The sequence below is a fragment of the Hyla sarda genome, chromosome 1 (genome assembly GCF_029499605.1).
Source record: "Hyla sarda isolate aHylSar1 chromosome 1, aHylSar1.hap1, whole genome shotgun sequence".
NCBI lineage: Eukaryota > Metazoa > Chordata > Amphibia > Anura > Hylidae > Hyla > Hyla sarda.
The window spans coordinates 348,895,031-348,918,599 of record NC_079189.1 but is presented as its reverse complement, the minus strand read 5'-3'; positions in this window follow the sequence as shown (position 1 = coordinate 348,918,599).

The window sequence follows — 23,569 nt, the reverse complement described above, 5'->3', positions numbered from 1 at the left end:
AATCTGGTACTGAGGTTATAGCATATAGTTTAAATCAAAGGAAGCTGTCAAGGAAATATTTAGACTGGCTGTGGGAGGAAGCCAAAGGAAAACATAGCATAGAAATTAAAAATAATGATAATGTCCACGGCCCCTTCACAAAGACCATATGGAGAACTAATAAATACCATAGGACAACTATGAGCTACTTACAGATTTAGACCTGGAATGGCTTACACAAAGAAACAAGCTAATTAGAGAACTACACTCCATCCAAATTGATATGGCGGTTTTCTTGGCTCATGATACACACCATAGACTATCATACTTTGGCTAACTAATGCTTAAATCAGGGGGGCTTATAAACATATCATCCTGTCTGGTAATCACTGCATGAATAAAGTAGTAATAAAGGTGGAAAATAGGTTTTTAGTTTAAAGGTAAAATTGTTCTCCCAGCTTCCATCCTACCCTTATACTAAAGGGCCCTTATAAAGTGGACCTCAATAAGGAACCACATTTGACTTCATTAAAGATATCCTGATAATTTGTGTCCACAAAATGTTTCAACCATAAAGACTCTTGAGGTCTGCACATGACCTATGACTAAAAACAGACCTTTTTGGAGTGTAGTGTGGTCCTGCAGTCCTATGTTCCTCAGTGTCCTCTGCTCACTAACTAACTTACAACTAACACTAACTTACACTTATTAACTAACTCTACTGTAGGAGAGAGTGTAGATGGAACTGAAAGAGTAGAACCTGACTACACACAGGGTGTTTGTAGTCACTAACCAGGGAGACAAACCATGGAGTTTTGTAAGACATGAACAAAATGGTCATCAGGGATTGCTATATTTCACCAAGGTACCAGATATATATACAGTCATGGCCGTAAATGTTGGAACCCCTGAAATTTTTCTAGAAAATGTATTTCTCACAGAAAAGGATTGCAGTAACACATGTTTTGCTATACGCATGTTTATTCCCTATGTGTGTATTGGAGTTAAACAAAAAATGGTAGGAAAAAAAGAAAATTGGACATAATGTCACACCAAACTCCAAAAATGGGCTGGACAAAATTATTGGCACCCTTAACTTAATATTTGGTTGCACACCCTTTGGAAAAAATAACTGAAATCAGTCGCTTCCTATAACCATCAATAAGCTTCTTCTTGCAAACTGCTCCAGGTCTCTCTTATTGGAAGGACGCCTTTTCCCAACAGCAATTTTAAGATCTCTCCACAGGTGTTCAATAGAATTTAGATCTGGACTCATTGCTGGACAGTTCAGAACTCTCCAGCACTTTGTTGCCATCCATTTCTTGATGCTTTTTGACGCATGTTTGGGGTAAGTGTCCTGCTGGAAGACCCAAGATCTCGGACGCAAACCCAGCTTTCTGACACTGAGCTGTACAGTGCGACCCAAAATCTGTTGGTAATCCTCAGACTTCATGATGCCTTGCACACATTCAAAGCACCCAGTGCCAGAGGCAGCAAAACAACCCCAAAACATCATTGAACCTCCAACATATTTTACTGTAGGTACTGTGTTCTTTTCTTTGTAGGCCTCATTCCATTTTCAGTAAACAGTAGAATGATGTGCTTCACCAAAAAGCTCTATCTTGGTCTCATCTGTCCACAAGACGTTTTTCCAGAAGGACTTTGGCTTACTCAAGTTCATTTTGGCAAAATGTAGTGTTGCTTTTTTATGTCTCTGTGTCAGCAGTGGGGTCCTCCAGAGTCTCCTGCCATAGCATTAGATTCCATTTAAATGTTGACGGATAGTTTGCGCTGACACTCATGCTTTTTGAGCCTACAGGACAGCTTGAATATCTTTGGAACTTGTTTGGGGCTGCTTATCCACCATCCGGACTATAGTGCGTTGACACCTTTCATAAATTTTTCTCTTCCGTCCATTCCCAGGGAGATTAGCTACAGTGCCATGGGTTGCAAACTCCGTGATAATGTTGCGCACTGTGGACAAAGGGAAATCTAGATTTCTGGAGATGGACTTGTAACCTTGAGATTGAGGACTTGAGAACCAAAATTGTGCAAAATCAGCAGACAGTTCTCTTCTCCTCTTTCTGTTGTCCATGCTCAGTCACACACAGACACACACTGCACCGACTAAGTGAACTTCTCTCCTTTTTTCTGCTTTCAGGTGTGATTTTTATATTGCCCACACCTGTTACTTGCCCCATGTGAGTTTAAACGAGCATCACATGCTCAAAACAATCTTATTTTTCCACAATTTTGTGCCAATAATTTAGTCCAGACCATTTTTGGAGTTTGGTGTAACATTATGTCCAATTTCCTTTTTTTCCTCCCTTTTTGATTTAGTTCCAATACACACAAAGGGAATAAACATGTATTACTGTAATCCTTTTCTGTGAGAAATATTCAATTTTCTTGAGAAATTTAAGGGCTGCCAACATTTATGGCCATGACTGTGTGTATGTATTTATATATATATATATATAAGCAGGAGAATACAGCAGCACACTGCTAGCACAAAGATATACATGAAATATGAAATGCTATATTGCTATAGTGAAAAATTGAGGTACTTGGCTTACCATTTGGCCAAATAGTGTGAACCATCCCACCACGATACGGTGACCTCATTGGGATGGACCCTACAATATGAACAGCCTCTGAGCATCTGAGCATTCAGTAATCAGGCTTGTAAGATCTGGAACATCCAGTACCATGAAAAATGGGTGGGGTGCACGAATCAACATGGAGGTAGCCACTCCCCCCATATGTACTATACAAAAAAAAGGATAAGTTGGCCAAATTATGTTCCAGATCTTACAATCCTGGTTACTGAATGCCCAGAAGCTGTTAATAGTGTAGGTTCCAACCCAATGATGTCACCTTACCGTGGTGGGATGGTACACCCTATTTGGCCAAATGGTAAGCCAAGTACCTAAATTTTTTCACTATAGCAATATAGCATTTCATATATATATATATATATATATATATATATATATATATATATATATATATATAATATATATATATCTTTGTGCTAGCAGTGTGTTGCTGTATTCTCCTGCTTGTGCATATTTAGCCTAGCAGCGTGCACCTGTATGCTGGTGTAATGAAGAATTTTGTTTCTTGAAGAGAAATGTGTCCTGAACAGCTATTGAAAATGTGGAGTAAGCACAGGCACTGTGATTAGCTGAGGCGCACACACCCGCCTCATACTATTGGTTGGTGGGGGTGCAGTCTAGCTCTGCTCACTATATTGCTGCCTGGGCATAGTTCTCTGCAACTTTTCCCCAACCTTTCCCATTCCAACAGCTTTTCCCAATCTCTGTGTGGCACATCGGGAGATCGAGAAAATTTTTGTTTATTACATAATCTGCACTAAAATGTACAGTGGAAAATCCACATGTTTTAGCATTTCCGCAATGTGTGGCCATACCCTTTGGGCGGTGGTCTCTAAATTGTTTACCTCTAGCTGTTGCAAAACTGCTGTCTGGGAATGCTGGGAGTTGTAGTTTTGCAACATTTGGAGAGCCACAGTTTGGAGATCACTGAGCAATGATTTTCAAACTGTGGACCTCCAAATGTGGCAAAACTACAACTCCCAGCATGCCCAGACAGCAAACGTCCGTCTGGACATGCTGGGAGTTGTAGTTTTGCAACAGCTGGAGGTCAAAAATTTAGAGACCACCACCCTAAGTGTATGGCCACACATTGCGGAAATGCTAAATCATGTGGATTTTCCACTGTACATTTTAGTGCAGATTTGTAATAAATAAAAATGTTCTCGATCTCCCGCTGTGTCGACAGCTGCCAGAGCGAGCACAGCGATCGGGAAAAGCTGGGGGAAATGGAAAAGCTGGGGGAAAGGGAAAAGCTGGGGAAAAGCACAGAGATCGGGAAAAGCTGAGTACATGAGAGTGGAGGGGTTGCAGAGAACTGTGTCCAGGCCGCAAGGCAGCAAAATAGTGAGCAGAGCTAGACTATGGAGTATATTCAGAGCAAGGTCTTGTTACCAGTTGGGTACCTCAGGGATCTGTACTGGGACCCATTTTGTTTAATATTATTATCAGTGATATTGCACAAGGTCTCGATGGTAAGGTGTGTCTTTTTGCTGACAACACAAAGATATATAACAGGGTTGATGTTCCTGGAGGGATATGCCAAATGGGAAAGGATTTAAGTAAACTAGAGGAAGGGTCAGAACCTTTAGAGCAACAGGAAATGTTAGCTGAATGCTTGGGTGTATAGGGAGAGGTATAAGCAGAAGAAAGAGAGAAGTGCTCATGCCGCTGTACAGAACGCTGGTGAGACCTCACTTGGAGTCACTTGCGCAGTACTGGAGGCCGTATCTCTAGAAGGATATAGATATTTTGGACAAGATCTAGACAAGATTTTCACATGTTAGTACCCTATTAAGAAGAGTGCTGACTGCAGTGAAATGTACTCTTGTAAAAACTGTATGACCGATGACAATTCTTCTGTAGTCCTACGGTTGTTAGAGCATCAAGTAGAGTAGTAAATCTTTTAAATTTTAGATTTGAACTGTTGTTGGTTTCCTAGAGGCCAAGATGTTAATAACATCCTTGTTACAATAGTCTTTTTGTATTAAAGCTGACTTCTCATGTACCAGACCATGAGATGCAGGTTGGTTAGGCCTAGATGATGCCTACAGGTAGATCTTGATGCAGGGGAAGCTTAAGATATTGTCCTCACGAAAGGGAGGTCAATAGGTACTTGCCTTGAGGATACCTATGTTTCTTCAACCACCGACCTATATCTTTCCAAATTTATATCAGAATACTAATGGAAGTTTTCAGATGATGCTAATACTTGTGTCAAATCATCAGTACATAACTTTGTAAGGCTCTGATATTGGTTTTCACCAAAGGCACCACTTCTATAGTCAAGGAGGTCAGTGTGACCAGGACTCTCATGGTCTGATGAACTGAGCATTTTTGCTGAGCAATGAATCTTTTGACTATGTAAAGAAGCTTTTAAATCCTGTCTGGAGAAAGATACAGACACATAAGATATGTGTCTATTACAAATCCAAGAAAGTTATACTGTTGGAAGGTTGAGGCAGAGATATCTTCAGGTTTACTAGAAAACCATGATCTACATTAGAGATGAGTGAAGTTACAGTGATTTGATATGTCACAAACTTCTCGGCTCGGCATTTGATGACTTATCCTGCATAAATTAGTTCAGCTTTCAGGTGCTCCGGTGGGCTGGAAAAGGTGGATACAGTCCTAGGAGAGAGACTTCAGCCCATCGGAGCACCTGAAAGCTGAACTAATTTATGCAGGCTAAAGTCATCAACTGCCGAGCTGAGAGGTTCGTGACGAATCGAATCACTGTAAATTCGCTCATCTCTAATCTACATAATTTTCCAATTATAGAAGAAGTTATTTGGAATTTGCCCAAATCAGCCAATCGTTGAGAAAAGGTGTCACATATATATATATATATATATATATATACCCTGAAACCCGAAATCTGAAGTTAATACCACTGCCGTTGTGGTCATGACTTAGGAGCAGAAGCAATCCCGAACTGGGAACAAGTAAATTGAAGATGGTGCATTTGATGGAGATGAAGAACTGCTCTACAAAGGAACTTGAGATGTTTTGGAAAAAATAGGTGTGTGTAGATATACATCCTAGAGATCTACTGACTCTATAAAGTCTACTTGCTGAGTGGTTAGAATCGCAGACTGGATTGACTTCATCTTCAAAGACTTTTTCAGGACGAACTGATTCAAGTAGGTGAGATCTATGACGACATGCCAACCACAGTTTTTTCTTGGGGACCAAAAAGATTAAGGAGTATACTTCTTCGCTGCGTTCTGGAATGGTGACTTCTTCTAGAACTACTTTTTGAACAAAATGGAACAGAAGATCATGTACAACTTGATCTGGATTTCTGTAAATTATTAATCAGTCTGGAGGTGTAGACTTGAGCTCCATAATGTAAGCTCTTTGAATGGTTGCTGTCATCCACATATCAAAAGATGTGTCCGACCAACATTTGGCACAATTCTGTAGTCTGCCACCTATTGGCTGGGGCTGAATTATGACATCTCTTAATCTTTAGCAGTATAGGGCTCCTTCCTTCCTGCCGCTTGGTGGTTTTGTCTTTCTGTAAATGGCCTTTTTGTGTCAGAACAACAAAAGGACACAAGTTTCCAAAAGTCTTCTTTTTTGACCGAGGAAACATAGTTCCTTTTTTCTTTAGTATGGTTTTGAGAATTTCTTTAATTCACGGACCTGAAAAGAGTACAGATAGAATGGGAGAGAAACCAAATTAGTTTTGGAAGGCATATCTACGTCCAATCAGAGGCAGGACTTCACATAGCCAGCCGGAATCAGGTCAAGGGTCAAATAGTAACACATCCATGACATGAATTAACATATTTACATAAGTATTTGGAACCCTAGACCTATAACAGGAACTGGTGCATATGTATGCCAGAGAGGGTTCTGGGCCAAGGAACTGGGAGAACTCTTGGTATACAGTCGTAGTGAGAACCCCTGGGACCCCGAGAACTATTTGATTTTGAGAGCACTAAATTCCCGGTCCTTCTTGTACAGCAGAAGAGAAAAAAATAAGTATTTGTGTAGTTCCTGACCTGGTCTTATAGTATGTGAACCACATGGGAATAATTAGTCATTTATGCTTATTTCAGTTCTAACTTATTACTCATCTATTCAGGACCATGAGTGTTCGTTAACCCATTTGTGTGCTGACTGAGGACGACCAGGAAAAGGTATTTTGCACTTTTTTCAGGAGAGTGGGAACCCTGAATGCACCCTTAACAATAGTTTTCAATATAGCTAACCGGCTTTATGATAATACATCCTCTTAGAAACTACACACAACAGCTGCTAGGTTTCAGAATAAATTCTATAGTAAGATCTGAGTCTCTCTAGCTTCGGTTCATGGCAGGTGGTTTTACTCAGCTTTTCATTCTAGAATATCACAGCAGACTATTGTTTACTTTTCCAACATCAGCATGGAATTGCTGATCTCAGCTTCCTACTTAGTTAATTGAGTGGAAAATGCTGTACTGAACTCCTTGGTTCCAGAAAATGCACTGGTGATTTGTAAAAAGACTATGTTAAAGTCAATAATTCCTCCAGCATGTGTAATTATATACAAGATTTAGAAACTACCTAGAAAATGACATAATGCTACAGAATAATGAATTCTGAACTTCCCACAATATGTGCACATACATGATAACTGTCTAAATTGTAAAAACCATGGTATTCAGTATTATGAAGACTTTCTGCTTTCTGTTGGCAATACAATACAGTCGCAGGGTGAATGCACTTCTGTTTTCTTTTTCTTTATCTGTAAGACATGTCTGCCACCTAGTGGTCAACATTGTAGTAGCATATTTAAAAGGCAAAACGACCATCATGATAAAGGCATATTTATGATTGAAGCTTTTGTCTTTTAAACTGATACAGCCTAGGTATTCTCTACTTCTATAACTTAATCATATTTAGCAAAAACAATTGTATATATTTTTACAATTGCCCATGAAAATCTTTCAACCACATTGGCAAATTTAACCACTTAATGGCAGACATGAATGTATGTCGTTGTGCCCTGGTATACTTAAAGGGGTACTCCACTGGAAAACCTTTTTTATTTTTTTTTCCTTTTTTTATTAACTGGTGCCAGACAGTTAAACAGATTTGTAAATTACTTCTATTAAAAAATCTTAATCCTTCCAGTACTTATCAACTGCTGTATGCTCCATTGGAAGTTATTTTTCTTTTGAATTTCCTTTCAGTCTGACCACAGTGCTCTCTGCTGATGCCTCTGTCCTGTTCAGGAACTGTCCAGAGGAGGAGCAAATCCCCATAGCAAACATATGCTGCTCTGGACAGTGCCTGACATGGACAGAGGTGCCAACAGAGAGCACTGTGGTCAGACAGAAAGGAAATTCAAAAAGAAAAGAACTTCCTGTGGATCATACAGCAGCTGATAAGTACTGGAAGGGTTACTGTTTTTTAATAGAAGTAATTTACAAATCTGTTTAACTTTCTGACACCAGTTGATTTAAAAAAAATGTTTTCCAGTGGAGTATCCCTTTAGCATACCTGGACTTAGATCAATATCCTAAAGGGCATTCTGACTTTGAAGTCGTGCCGGCGCTGAGGTCACTTCTTAGACGGCAGGTCCTGGCATCACCGCTGATGGTGTTCATCAGCAATCATGCTGATGACTGCAATTAACCCTTCAGATGCCATGATCATACAGTTGTAGTGCTTGTATTCACTCATAGGACCACCTGCAGCAAGATCACGGGGTCCAACGAGTGATAAATGAATGATCAGTAGCAAGTCAATGCATAGCAATGAACAGTAACAACAATCCAAAGATTGCTATAAATAGTTCCCTATGCGGACTTAAAAAACGTAAAATAAATAGTAAAAAAATAAACATATTTTGTATCGTGTGTAAATATCTGACCTATTAAAATATAATGTTAATGATCCTGTATGTCAAACAGCATTAATGTAAAGAAAAGAAAACATCACATTCCAGATTTTTTTTTTATGAAGATTAGAAAGTTATATATATGCAAATGTGGTACTAAGTGCAAAAAATGAGCTCTCATGAAGCCATGTATACAGAAAAATAAAGTTATAAGTGGTCAGAACAGGGCAATTTACATATTTAACCCCTTAAGGACCGGGACATTTTTCATTCTTGCACTTTAGTTTTTTCCTCCTCACCTTCTAAAAATCATAAAGCTTTCAATTTTGCACTTACAGACTCGTATGAGGGCTTATTTTTTGGGCCTCTAATTGTAATTTGTAATCACATCAATTATTTAACCACAAAATTTACGGCAAAACCAGAAGAAAAATATTTGTGGGGCAAAATTGGAAAAAAAATACGCCATTTTGTCATTTTTGGGGCTTCCGATTCTATACAGAGCACTTTTTGGAAAAAAATAACACCATATCTTTATTTTGTAGATCCATACATTTACAAGGATGCCTAATTTATATAGGTTTTATTTTATTTTACTGCAAAAAAAAACATTATAACTACATGCACCAAAATTAGTATGTGTAAAATTGTCATCTTCTGACCCCTATTACTTTTTTATTTTTCCATAAACAGGGCAGTATGAGGGCTCATATTTTGCACCATGATCTGAAGATTTTTTTTTTGATCTTTTTGATCACTTTTTATGAAAATGTTTTAATGGTATACAAAGTGACCAAAAATACACAATTCTGGACTTTGGACATTTTTTACAAGTACGCCATTGACCGTGCGGTTTAAATAACATTATATTTCTATTGCTAGAACATTTATGCAGTCTGCGATACCACATATGTTTATATTTATTTTTGTTTACATATTTTTTTATTGGGAAAAGGGGGTGATTCAAACTTTTATTAGGGAAAGGGTTTAATCACATTTATTAACTAAATTTTTTTCACTTTTTTTCACAAACTCTAGGGGACTATAACATGCAATCTTCTAATTACAGATACTGATCAATGCTATGCCATAACATATTGCTCTACTTCTGAGATGGCTCAGCTGAACCTCTGTCAAGGGAATTCAATTCCGCACTCTTGCCTCTAAACTTGCATGGAATGATGAAGCCTTGTGTGCCACATTCAAAAAAGGACTGTCAAGCAGGATTAAAGATGCACACGCAGCACATGATCCTCCATCCTTTTTGACTGAACTTATCCACTTGGCCACTCGCATTGATGTGCGTTTTGCTGAGAGACAGGAGGAATTGCGCTTAGAGAGGGAACCTGCCCGAACTAGGAGATGTCCTCATCTAGCACCCATGTTTCAACGTTCACCTCTTCTGTTTCCTGCGCCTCTTGCCGAAGAGACTATGCAAGTGGATCATTCCCGTCTTATGTAACAGGAGAGGTCACAATGACATAGTGAGAATTTGTGCTAGCCTGGAGCACTTACTCAAGGTCTGTACAGCTCGCCCACAGCATCCAGGAAATGCTCGCACCTAGGCTTTGTGGGAGAGGCATCCCTGGGTGTGAATACTACCTCTCCAACTATTTCTGTACAAGCCTTCGCTTCAGACAAGTCTTCCTTCAGTGCTAGAGCATTTTTGGATTCTGGATCAGCAGGTGACTTTATTGATGCTTCTTTGGCCCACAAGTATCATCTTACTCAACTTGCCAAGCCCTTGTTCCTCTCCTCTTTCAATGGACAAAATCTTGACTGTATGGTTCACTTCTGTACTTAATGTCTTGTCATGCAAGTGGTAGTATTGCACAAAGAAAAGGTTGAATTCTATGTTCTGCCACACTGTACTGCAGAGATTCTTCTTGGTCTTCCTTGGCTGCAACGCCATTCTCCACAACTGGATTGGAGAACTGGAGAGATTATTCGTTTGGGACAATCCTGTCAAAATCTTTGCCTCCAATCAGTTCAGTCTAAAATAGTTTTTGGTCCTCCTCCTTTACCTGGCCTGCCACCACCTTACCAAGATTTCTCTGATGTTTTCTGCAAGAAACAGGCTGAGTCTCTGCCTCGACATCGTTCTTACGACTGCCCTATAGATCTTCTGCCTGGTACCACTCCTCCACGTGGAAGGATATACCCTCTATCGGTTCCTGAGACCAAAGCCATGGCTGGGTATATTCAGGAGAATCTTCAAAAAGGGATTTATCCGTAAGTCCTCATCCCTGGTGGAGCTGATTTCTTCTTTGTTGGAAAGAAGGATGGCTCACTCCGTCTATGCATTGACTACAAATCACGGTCAATATCCGTTACCCTCTACCTCTTATCTCAGAACTTTTTGACCGTCTAAGGGGTGCCAAGGTCTTCTCCAAGTTGGACATAGGTGGAGCCTATAACCTCATTCGTATCCGCAAGGGAGATGACGGGAAAACGGCCTTCAATACTTGTGACAGGCATTTTGAGCATCTCCTAATGCCTTTTGGTCTCTGCAATGCTTCAGACATTTTTCAAGAGTTTGTCAATGATATCTTCCATGATCTTCTTTACACCTGTGTTGTTGTATACCTAGATGACATCCTAATCTTCTCTTCTAACTTAGAGGAGCATCGTACTCGTGTTCGTCTGGTTCTTCATGGACTACGGAAGAATCATCTCTACGCCAAACTGGAGAAATGCCTGTTCGAGAAGTCTAGTCTTCCGTTTCTTGGCTACAGTGTCTTTCATCGGGGCCTGCAGATGGATCCAGATAAATTGTCTGCAGTATTGGATTGGCCTCGTCCTTCGGGTCTACGTGCTATTCAATGCTTTTTGGGATTTGCAAACTATTATCGTCAATTCATCCCACATTTTTCATCCTTAGTTGCTCCAATTGTGGCTCTCAATAAGAAGGCATCTAATCCTAAATCTTGGCCTCAAGAGGCTGAAGAGGCCTTCTCCCGTTTAAAGTCTGCATTTGCCTCTGCTCCCGTGCTTGCAAGACCTGATCCGGAGAGGCCCTTTGCTTTGGAGGTTCATGCCACATCTATTGGAATGGGTGCTGTTCTTACTCCAAGGGCAAGACTGTTACTTTTGGGTTCTTCTCCAAGACCTTCCCTCCTGCTGAGAGGAATTACTCCATTGGAGATCGTGAACTACTCGCTATCAAGCTAGCTTTGGAGGAATGGCAACATTTATTGGAAGATTTTTCTCATCCGGTCAGCATCTACTCTAGCCATAAGAATCTTCTATACCTTCAGTTTGCTCCTTCATTCACTTCCATCCAGCAGACAAGAACATTAGGGCTGATGCTCTCTCCAGGTCCTCTGATGTCATTGGTTTGGACTCCACGCTTAGGCATATTATTCCTCCTGACCGTTTGATTCCTGATGCCCTTGCCAAGATTCAGCAAGTTCCTCCAGGAAAATCCTTTGTGCCTGCCAAATTGAGACGCAAGGTCCGGAAATGGGGTCATTCTTCCTTGACAGCAGGACATCCTGGAATATGCAAGACTCTACTTCTAATCTCTTCTACATCTTGAACGTGATGTTTCGGATTTTGTTCGTTCCTGTGAAACTTGTGCCCGTGACAAAACTCCTCGACAGAGACATGCAGGACTCTTACAGCCTTTACCCATTCCAGATGAAAGTCCAGAGAAGGTCGGCACTGCAAATAGGTAGTTGGTGCCCGAGGACCAAATATAGCAATGATCCAAATGAAGAAAGGGTCCCGGCACTCAATTGCTTGTGAAATCTCAGTAATTTATTTATGCAACATGCATAGCATACAGGCAGATATGCGTACCTGCCTGTATGCTATGCATGTTGCATAAATAAATTACTGAGATTTCACAAGCAATTGAGTGCCGGGACCCTTTACCCATTCCAGAGACTCCCTGGTCCCATATTTCATACTGATTTGCCTCCATCTCATAATAACACTGTCATCTGGGTCGTTGTAGATTGGTTTTCCAAGATGGCTTATTTCATTCCTCTTCCAGGTCTTCCTTCTGCCCCGCAAGCCGATTAAAGTAGACCTCCTCCGTCCTTCTCTCTTGGTGACATGGTATGGCTTTCAGCCAAGTACATCCGCTTCAAGATGCCCTGTTACAAGCTCGGTCCTCGCTACCTTGGTCCCTTCCAGATACTACAAAAAAATCAACCGTCTCCTACAAACCCTGTCTACATGCTACGTTATGTATTTCCAATTCCTTCCACTTCTCTCTCTTCAAGCCTCTTGTCATAAACCGGTTTTCTCAGAAGAATCTTGTCCCCACACCTTCTCCGGCTCTTGTGACATCTTCAATGTTAAAGAGATTCTTGCTACAAAAACTGTGAGAGGTAAACATTTTTTTTTTGGTCGACTGGGAGGGTTACGGTTCTGAGGAGAGATCTCGGGAGCCTGAGGAGAATATCCTGGACCGTGACCTTCTCAGGAGTTTTCTGACTCATAAAAGGAGGGGGAGACCAAAGGGGGGGGGGTACTGTTATGTTATGCGCTTGGTTCCATTACCTGCTGCTGCCGGCGGGGCAGGAACTCCCATCACGGGACACGCCTGCATATGAGCCCCAGTCCGTCACTCACCTGGTGCTTTTCCTGCCCCCCGCCTCTGCCTCTCTGCTCTGGCGCAGTTGTCCCAGTCCCCTAGGCACGCCGGAGCTTTAAGATTTAAAGGGCCAGTGCGCCTATTAGTGTAATTCACCTGTGGCTCATTGATAAATTCCTCCACCCTCCTCACTTCCCTACCGGATCTTTGTTGCCTTGAGCCTGAGAGAAAGCATTCCTGTTATTGCCTTGCTGTGTATCCCTCCTGTGCCTCGCATCTCCTCAGCTGCCTGTGTGGTCAAGCCGTGCCAGGGCTAGCGACCTGGGTGCCGCATGCCTCAGTAAGTCCATCCCGCTTTGCGGTGGGCTCTGGGGAAAACCAGCGGCACCTTAGACTCCGCTCCCTGGTACAATCCGAGAAATCTGCCACACAGGTCCAGTGGATTCACATCTACCGGGGTTCCTGTCTTCTGAAACGTGAGTGTTACACTTATTAGCATCTATATACTACAGAGGAAATTCTTTTCTTTTTGGATTTCTTTTCTGTCACGACCACAGTGGTCTCTGCTGACACCTCTGTCCATTTTAGGAACTGTCCAAAACAGCATATGTTTGCTATGGGGATTTTCTCCTGCTCTGGACAGTCCCTGACATGGACAGAGGTGTCAGCAGAGAACACTGTTGTTGTGACAGAAAAGAAAGAAGAAAAGAAAATAATTTCCTCTGCAGTATACAGACGCTACTAAGTACTGGAAGGATTAAGATTTTTTAATATACCGTATTTATCGGCGTACAACACGCACTTTTTAGGCTAAAATTTTTAGCCTAAAGTCTATGTGCGGGTTATACGCCGATAAACCCCCAGGAAAGGCAGGGGGAGAGAGGCCGTCGCTGCCCGCTTCTCTCCCCCTGCCTTTCCTGGGGTCTAGAGCCCTGCTGCTGGCCCTTCTCTCCCCCTGGCTATCGGCGTCGCTGCCCGTTCTGTCCCCCTGACTATCGGTGCTGGCGCCGATAGTCAGGGGGAGAGAAGCGGCTCCGACAGCCAGGGGGAGAGAAGGGGCAGTGGCACCCATTGCCGTCGCCGCTGCCCCGTTGCCTCCCCCCATCCCCGGTGGCATAATTACCTGTTGCCGGGGTCGGGTCCGCGCTGCTGCAGGCCTCCGGCATGCGTCCCCTGCGTCGTTGCTATGCACGGCCGCGCGGTGCAGCGCATAGCAACGACGCAGGGGACGCACGCCGGAGGCCTCCAGCAGCGCGGACCCGACCCCGGCAACAGGTAATTATGCCACCGGGGATGGGGGAGGCAACGGGGCAGCGGCGCCGGCAATGGGTGCCACTGCCCCTTCTCTCCCCCTGGCTGTCGGCGCCGCTTCTCTCCCCCTGACTATCGGCGCCGGCAATGGGGCGCCGGCACCGATAGTCAGGGGGACAGAACGGGCAGCGGCGCCGATAGCCAGGGGGAGAGAAGGGCCGGCAGCAGGGCTCTAGACCCCAGGAAAGGCAGGGGGAGAGAAGCGGGCAGCGACGGCCTCTCTCCCCTGCCTTTCCTGGGGGTGTATCGGGGTATACACGCGCACACACGCACCCTCATTTTACCATGGATATTTGGGTAAAAAACTTTTTTTACCCAAATATCCTTGGTAAAATGAGTGTGCGTGTTATAGGCCGGTGTGTGGTATACCCTGATAAATATGGTAATTAATTTACAAATCTGTTTAACTTTCTGGCATCAGTTGATTTAAAAAAAAAAAAAAAAGTTTTTCACCGGAGTACCACTTTAGGGACAATGAACTAAATGTATGCCCTGGTGTGCTGGTACTTAACACACCAGGACGTACATTTATGTACTATACATGAACTGAAGGTCTCGGCTGCTATCAGCAACAAGGGACCCACCATTAACCCTCAGATGCCATGATAAATATTGATCACAGCATCTATGGCATTAGCAGTGCAAAATTGCAGGGTTTGATCAGTCAGGATGGCCGCCGGAGGTCTTCTCACCCACCTTCCAGCGGCTCCAGCAATCTGCTACTCTGGTTTGCCTTCTAGTAGACCAGAGCAATAGATCACCGATATTACTGATCAGTGCTATGCCTATGCATAGCATTGAACAGTAATAGCAATCTATGGACTGTTATGTATAGTCTCCTATGGGGACATAAAAAAAAGGAAAGTAAGAAGAAGAAAAAAGTTTTAATAAAATGTAAAAAATTCCCCCCCCCCTCTAATAAAAATATGTAATAATTCTGTTTCCTCGTAGTCACAACACAACGTGAGAGCTCAACTTCTCCCATAGGGACAGGAAACCTAGAGTAGGAAAGAAAGTACTCCCCTTCTATGCCTCAGTGAGTTATCAAGACCCAAGAAGAGCCTTCCCACTGGTTAGTAGTTCTACATATCAAAAAAACAATAAGTGATAATCAAAAAAACCAGACCTGAAGAGGCACATGCATACCTTACTCCTCTTGTTATTGACTTTTACCCCCCAGTGAACAAAACCTTGTGCTGAAAGCAGGAACAAAAGGGTGGGGATATGCCATGGTGCTGTTGTGACCTCGAGAAAACAGAATTACCGGTGAGTAATTACCACGTGAGAGAAGTACCAGAGAAGACCTATGGTGGGACCACAGACTGAAGGACCTTACGACCAAAGGGTAAAGAAGAGTTACCACAGACTCAATTGAGGCTCCTCTCTGCCCAAGAGGAGGCAACAGCTCTAGTTGAGTGAGCTCTCAGATCGCCTGAAGGGGATAAACCTGCTGAAATGTATGCCAAAGATATGGCTTGCCTAACCCATCTAGAGATGCAATCTCTTTTAGCCTTTTCCCTCTTCTTTGGGCCAGACACCTGTACAAACAAATCATCTGATTTTCTAAAATCCTGGGTTCTAGTGAAAATTAAAAAAAACACCCACTGACATCCAGCCTATGGAATTCTCTCTCCCTATCAGTAGAAGGCCTATCACAGAAAGATGTGAGGACTACCTCTTGAGACATGTAAAAAGCTGACTCGGCAACCAGAAGGAAGTCATCCAAGTAAGAACAGGGCGTAGAACTGTAAATGCAGAAGCTGAGACTTCGCCCACACGGTTTGGGGAATTTTTGAAAGTCCTTGCTGATAGGGGTGTGCAAGTACCTGTCATCAAATCATATTTTCTAAACTAACTCAGATTATATTCCCTAACTACTCCTAACACTCCTACTGCCCTTAAAAAAATGTTCAAGCTTTAAAAAGCTCTGTATCATACCTTTCCCTTTGCTCACATTGTGTGAGCTCCCGGTAGGGGAAAGTGGGCGTTTCCCAGCAGGTGCAATGTCATTGAAGCCTGCGAGAGCTGTGCCTCGCCATTGCCCCACACGCACTTCCTGAGTTTGGTCTCCTGCCAGGCCAGTAATAGACCAAACTGTTTGACTTGTGGCAGGGAACAGGACAGAGCCACCTAGTGGTTGTTTTTTCAATCACATTAAAAACATATGAAGGTTGAGAATTTTAACAGCAAGTAAATAGCAAAGTGTCTTATAATTACATAAGGAACAATATATTAAAAGGTTAGTTTGGTGACAGGTAAACTTTAAGTCTAAGGAGGCCATAAAACAATCCTTTGTCAGGGGGCTCACATTTTATTGTCTCCATCTCAAAACGTTGATACATTAGAAAACGGTTTAGGGGCTTAAGATTTATAATCAGCCTGAAGGTATTATTGACCTTTTTTTATTAGAAGAGGGAAGAGTAAAATCCCTGGCCCAAGTATTCCGGTGGGACTGGTATGAGCACCCCCTTCTGAATGAGCAATAGAACCTCCTCCAGAGCTAACCGAACCGCTGGCCCGGTGGGGCTCTATTTTGTCACAATACGATTAGGTGGTTGGCTGGAGAACTCTAAACAAAGTCTGTCCCTGATTATCTCTAGGACTGAAGAGCTGCTGGCTATTTTCTACCACTCAAGAAATCTTCTAGCCTGCCACCTACTCATGGGGCCCCATCATTGAGAGCTGGGCTTCTTGGAAGGACTGAGGTTGGTTGAACATGAGCCCACTGCCCTTGTGGGAAAACTTCTACCTGTTGGACTGGTCTCTGCCCTTGCCTTGATTACACCCCCGCTCCCTCCCCATCGAGACCGAAAGGGCTGGATTTGCTTTGGATTAAGAGGGACTGGAAAGCCTTTCTTTTTGTCACCGGCTGCTCTAGAAGATCAGTCAGGATTGAGCCAAAAATCAATTCCCCCTCACAGGGAATAGCACACAGCTTATTCTTTGAAACAATGTCACTAGACCAATTTTTAAGTCATAGGGGCCCGTCTGGACAAATTTTAAGGGGTTGCAGATCTCGCCGACAACCTTAAAGGGGTACTCCCATGGAAAACTTTATTTATTTATTTTTTAATCAACTGGTGCCAGAAAGTTAAACAGATTTGTAAATCACTTCTATTAAAAAATCTTAATCCTTCCAGTACCTTTCAGGGGCTGTATACTAAAGAGAAATCAAAAAAATAAATGCATTTCCTCTGATGTCAAGACCAGTGCTCTCTGCTGACCTCTGTTGTCCATTTCATGAACTGTCCAGAGCAGGAAAAAATCCCCATAGCAAACATATGCTGCTCTGGACAGTTCCTAAAATGGACAGCAGAGGTCAGCAGAGAGAACTGTGGTCATGACATCAGAGGACATGCATTTCTTTTTTGGATTTCTCTTTAGTATACAGCCCCTAATAAGTACTGGAAGGATTAAGATTTTTTAATAGAAGTGGTTTACAATTCTGTTTAACTTTCTGGCACCAGTTGATTTAAAAAAAAAAAAGTTTTCCACGGGAGTACCCTTTAATGCATCTGAGGAAAAATCTACCAGAAAAGCAGTCGCTTTCCCAATAGTTGGAAGGGCAGCTAACACTTGATCCTTAGGGGCATAATTTTGTACATCCGACACCAATTGGTAAATCATGAGCAACATGGATCTGGCTACAGGGGTGCCCGCTATTTTAGGCTTCAAAGCTTCACCCACTGTCTTCCACGTTCTTTGCAGAAAAATTTCTGCCTTAATTTCCATGGGATCTTTAACCCCTTAAGGACGAGCGCCGTAAATGTACGGCGCTGCTAAGAAGTACTTAGCGTACATCTACGGCGCAGCTTTCCTGGATCACCGCGTCTCCGGATACGGTGATCGGAATGGGATGACTGCTGATATCTTTTAGCAGCCATCCCGGCATATCCCCCAGGGGGGTCTTGAGACCCCCCCCAATGTCGACGATCGCAGCAAATCGCCGGTCAATTCAGACCGACGATTTGCCGCTATGCCGGGTCAAGCGGGTCTCTGTTGACCCGGAGACCCGAAAAAAAAGGGTGAATGGGGCTGTCCGAGACAGCCCCATTCACCCTTACCCAGCAGGAGTGAGGTGGCATGGGTGGTCGGAACGACCGACAAATCACGACCCTGCTGGATGGCGATCGGAGTGGAGATCGGCGCCGGTGGGGGTCTCTTACCTATCCCTGGTCGGGAGGGGGTCCCCTCGTGTGCGGTGGCGGTGACAGGAGCAGCAGGATACAGCGGCAGCGGTTCTGGCGGCAGGATACAACAGGAGGTGAGGCCTGTTCACCTCCTACTGTTGCTTCGCAACAACTCGCAGCATGCACAGCCAAAGGGCATGCTGGGGTTTGTAGTTATGCAACAGCTGTAGGCACATTTTTTCTATGCATGTTTTCTGTGCATGTTGTAGCAGTGTTCCACCAGCTGTTGCAAAACTACAACTCTCAGTATGCCCTTTGACTGTCAATGCATGCTGATTGTTGTGACTGGAGACACATTGGTTGTGAAACCGAGTTTGTTACCTAACTTAGTGTTTTGTAACCAGTGTGCCTCCAGCTGTTGCAAAAATACAACTCCCAGCATGCACTGAGAGACTGTACATGCTGGGAGTTGTAGTTTTGCAACAGCTGGAGGCACACTGGTTGTGAAACACTGAGTTAAGTAACAAACGCTCAGTGTTTTGCAACCAATGTGCCTCCAGCTGTTGCATAACTACAACTCCCAGCATGTATGGTCTGTCAGTGCATGCTGGGAGTTGTAGTTTTGCAACAGCTGAATGTTTGACCCCCATGTGAATGTACAGGGTACATTCATACAGCAAGGTTTCTGCTGCAAGTTTGAGATGCAGCAAATTTTCTGCAACAGCTCAAACTCCCAGCTCAAACTCCCTGTAAACCCAACCGTGTGAATGTATCCCGAAAACACTACACTACACCTATACAAAATAATAAGTAAAATACTACATATAAACATACCCCTACACAGTCCCCCCCCCCCCTCCCCCCAATAAAAAATAAAAATGTCTTGTACGGCACTGTTTCCAAAACAGAGCCTCCAGCTGTTGAAAAACAACAACTCCTAGTATTGCCGGACAGCCACTGACTCTCCCGGCATGCTGGGAGTTTTGCAACAGCTGGAGACACCCTGTTTGGGAAACACTGCCATGGGGTATTTTTGTGGCTGATTCAAATCCCCAATTTAGGCCTGAAATGTGCATGGCGCTCTCTCACTTTGGAGCCCTATCGTATTTCAAGGAAACAGTTTAGGGCCACATATGGGGTATTTCCGTACTCGGGAGAAATTGTGTTACAAATTTTGGGGGCATTTTTCTCGTTTTACCCCTTATGAAAAGGTAAAGTTGGGGTCTACACCAGCATGTTAGTGTAAAAAAAAATATTTTTACAGTAACATGCTGGTGTTGCCCCATACTTTTAATTTTCACAAGCGGTAAATGGAAAAAAAAAAAAAAAAAGACCCCCAAAATTTGTAACACAATTTCTCCTGAATACGGAAATACCCCATATGTGGGCGTAAAATGTTCTGCCGACGCACAACAAGGCTCAGGAGTGAGAGCGCACTATGTACATTTGAGGTCTAAATTGGTGATTTGCTCAGGGGTGGCTGATTTTACAGCGGTTCTGACATAAACGCAAAACAATAAATACCCAGATGTGACCACATTTTGGAAACTACACCCCTCACGGAATGTAACAAGGGGTATAGTGAGCCTTAACACCCCATCAGGTGTTTGACACATTTTTGTTAAAGTTGGGTGTGAAAATGGAAAAAAATTGTGTTACCCTACATTTTTCATTTTCACAAGGGAGAATAGGGAAAAAAAGCCCCCCAAAATTTGTAGCCCCATTTCATCTGAGTAAGAACATACCCCATATGTGGATGTAAAGTGCTCTGCGGGCGCACTACAATGCTCAGAAGAGAAGGAGCGCCATTGGAATTTTGGAGAGAGAATGTGTCCGCAATTGAAATCCATGTGTGTTTACAAAGCCCCCATAGTGCCAGAACAGTGGACCCCCCCCCATGTGAACCCATTTGGGAAACTACACCCCTCACGTAATGTAATTAGGGGTACAGTGAGCATTTACACCACACAGGTCTGACAGATTTTTGGAACAGTGCTCCGTGAAAATGAAAAATTTTATTTTTAATTTGCACAACCTACTGTTCCAAAGATCTATCAAACGCCAGTAGGGTGTAAATGTTCACTGCACCCCTTATTAAATTCTGTGAGGGGTGTAGTTTCCAAAATGGGGGTCACAGGTGGGGGGGGTCCACTGTTCTGGCACCACAGGGGGCTTTGTAAACGCACATGGCCCCCGACTTCCATTCCAACCAAATTCTCTCTCCATACGCTCAATGGTGCTCCTTCTGTTCTGAGCATTTTAGTTCACCCGCAGAGCACTTTACATCCACATATGGGGTATTTCCATACTCAGAAGAAATGGGGTTACACATTTTGGGAGGCTTTTTCTCCAATTACCCCTTGTGAAAATGAAAAATTTGGGGTAACAGGATTTTTGTTAAAAAAAAATCTAATTTTTCATTTTCCTGTTCAACTTTAGCGGAAATTTGTCAAACACCTGTGGGGTCTTAAGGCTCACTGTGCCCCTTGTTACGTTCCTTGAGGGGTGTAGTTTCCAAAATAGCATGCCATGTGTTTTTTTTTTGTTGTTCCTGCACCATAGGGGCTTCCTAAATGTGACATGCCCCCCAAAAACCATTTCAGCAAAATTTGCTTTCCAAAAGCCAAATGTGACTTCTCTTCTGAGCATTGTAGTGCGCCCGCAGTGCACTTGACGTCCACACATGGGGTATTTCCATACTCAGAAGAGATGGGGTTACAAATTTTGGGGGGCATTTTCTCCTATATCCCCTTGCAAAAATGTAAAATTTGGGGGAAGACCAGCATTAGTGAAAAAAAAATTAATTAATTTACACATCTGACTTTAACGAAATGTTGTTAAACACCTGTGGGGTGTTAAGGCTCACTGGACCCCTTGTTACGTTCCCTGAGGGGTGTAGTTTCCAAATTAGTATGCCATGTTGTTGGTTTTCTCTTGCTGTTCTGGCACCACAGGGGCTTCCCAAATGTAACATGCCCCCCAAAAACCATTTCAGAAAAACTTACTCTCCAAAATCCCATTGTCGCTCCTTCCCTTCTGAGCCTTGTAGTGCACCCACAGAGCACTTGACATCCACCTATGAGGTATTTCCTTACTCAAGAGAAATTGGGTTACAAATTTTTTTTTTTCTCCTTTTACCCCTTGTAAAATTTCTAAAACTGGGTCTACAAGAACATGAGTGTAAAAAAAGATTTTTAATTTTCTCCTTCATTTTGCTGCTATTCCTATGAAAAGGGTTTTCACACTTACTGAATGTAATTTTGTATACTTTGAGGGGTGCAGTTTTTATTGGGTCATTTATGGGGTATTTCTAATATGAAGTCCTTTCAAATCCACTTCAAAACGGAACTGGTCCCTGAAAAATTCAGACTGAAAATTTGGTGAAAAATCTGAAAATTGCTGCTGAACTTTGAAGCCCTCTGATGTCTTCCAAAAGTCAAAAACATGTCAACTTTATGATGCAAATATAAAAGTAGACATATTGTATATGTGAATCAATATATAATTTATTTGGAATATCCATTTTCCTTATAAGCAGAGAGCTTCAAAGTTCGAAAAATGCAAAATGTTAAATATTTTCATGACATTTTGGGATTTTTCACCAAGAAAGGATGCAAGTAACGATGAAAATTTACCACTGTGTTAAAGTAGAATATGTCAAGAAAAAAAACCAAAAAAAAAAACAATCTCTGAATCAGAATAATCGGTAAATGCATCCCAGAGTTATTAATGCATAAAGGGATAGTGGTCAGAATTGCAAAAAAAAAAAAAAAAGGGATGCGTCCTTAACGGTGAAAAAGGGCTCAGTCCTTAAGGGGTAAAAGGGGTACTCCGCTAAAAACATTTTTTTTTTTTTTTTTTTACAAGTGGTGTCAGAAAGTTAAACAGATTTGTAAATTACTTCTATTAAACAATCTTAATCCTTCCAGAACTTATCAGCTGCTGTATGCTCCACAGGAAGTTCTTTTCTTTCTGAATTTCCTTTCTGCCTGACCACAGTACTCTCTGCTGACACCTCTGTCCATGTCAGGAACTATCTAGAGCAAGGGAAAATCACCATAGCAAATCTATCCTCTTCTGGACAGTTCCTAAAATGGACAGAGGTGTCAGTAGGGAACACAGTGGTCAGGCAGAAAGGAAATTCAAAAAGAAAACAACTTCCTCAGTAGTATACAGCAGCTGATAAGTACTGGAAGGATTAAGATTTTTTAATTGAGTAATTTACAAATCTGTAACTTTCTGGGACCAGTTGATTTAAAAGAAAATGTTTTTGAGTGGAGTATCCCTTTAAGGATCCCTGGATCCTCAAAAGGTAGAGAACCCTTTTTAGACACCCTAGCAATGGCTACATCTATCTTGGGAGGGGGCGATTCCATGTGTTTGTCTCAGAGTATTCAAAAAGATACTTCCTCTTAATGGCTCTGGGTACATATTTCTTATTGGGTTCTCCCATTCAATTTTAATTAGATGGGAAACAGTTTTGTGAATGGGGGAAACCCTGGAATTTTTGACCTCATGGCCTTCAAACACCAATTTAGGCTCTATGGGGGAGATTTATCAAAACCTGTGCAGAGGAAAACTTGCCCAGTTGCCCATAGCAACCAATCAGATTGCTTCTTTCATTTTTCACAGGCCTTCATAAAAATGAAAGAAGCAAGCTGATTGGTTGCTATGGGCAACTGGGCAAGTTTTCCTCTGCACAGGTTTTGATAAATCTCCACCTTTATGTTTTTCTACCCCCATAGCAGATCTGACCTCCTTTACCAGCTGATTCATGTCTTCGACAAGCAAAAGCGGGTTTCCAGATGTATCATTCTCAGAACCCGACCGAGTCTCCACTAGCCCCTCATCTAATAAGTCTATTGTCACTGGGACAGAATGGGTCACTATAAACTGAGTAATAGAGGTAACTACTGACTGAGGTGGGATAGGGCTCACCACTGGCTGGGGCAGAATGGAAGTCACTGCTGGCTGGGGTGGGATAGAAGCCAGCAATAGCCCTTTTAAACGTGGCTTAGCCCTGCATCAGCAGTGAAGAAACCTCTGTAGAGACCACCCTACTGGTACAGGAAGGGTAATTTGGTTGGTTATAATCCACTGCCAGGCTATCCCTACAAATAGCACATTATTTTTCTTCTTTTTGGACGCTTTTCTAGGT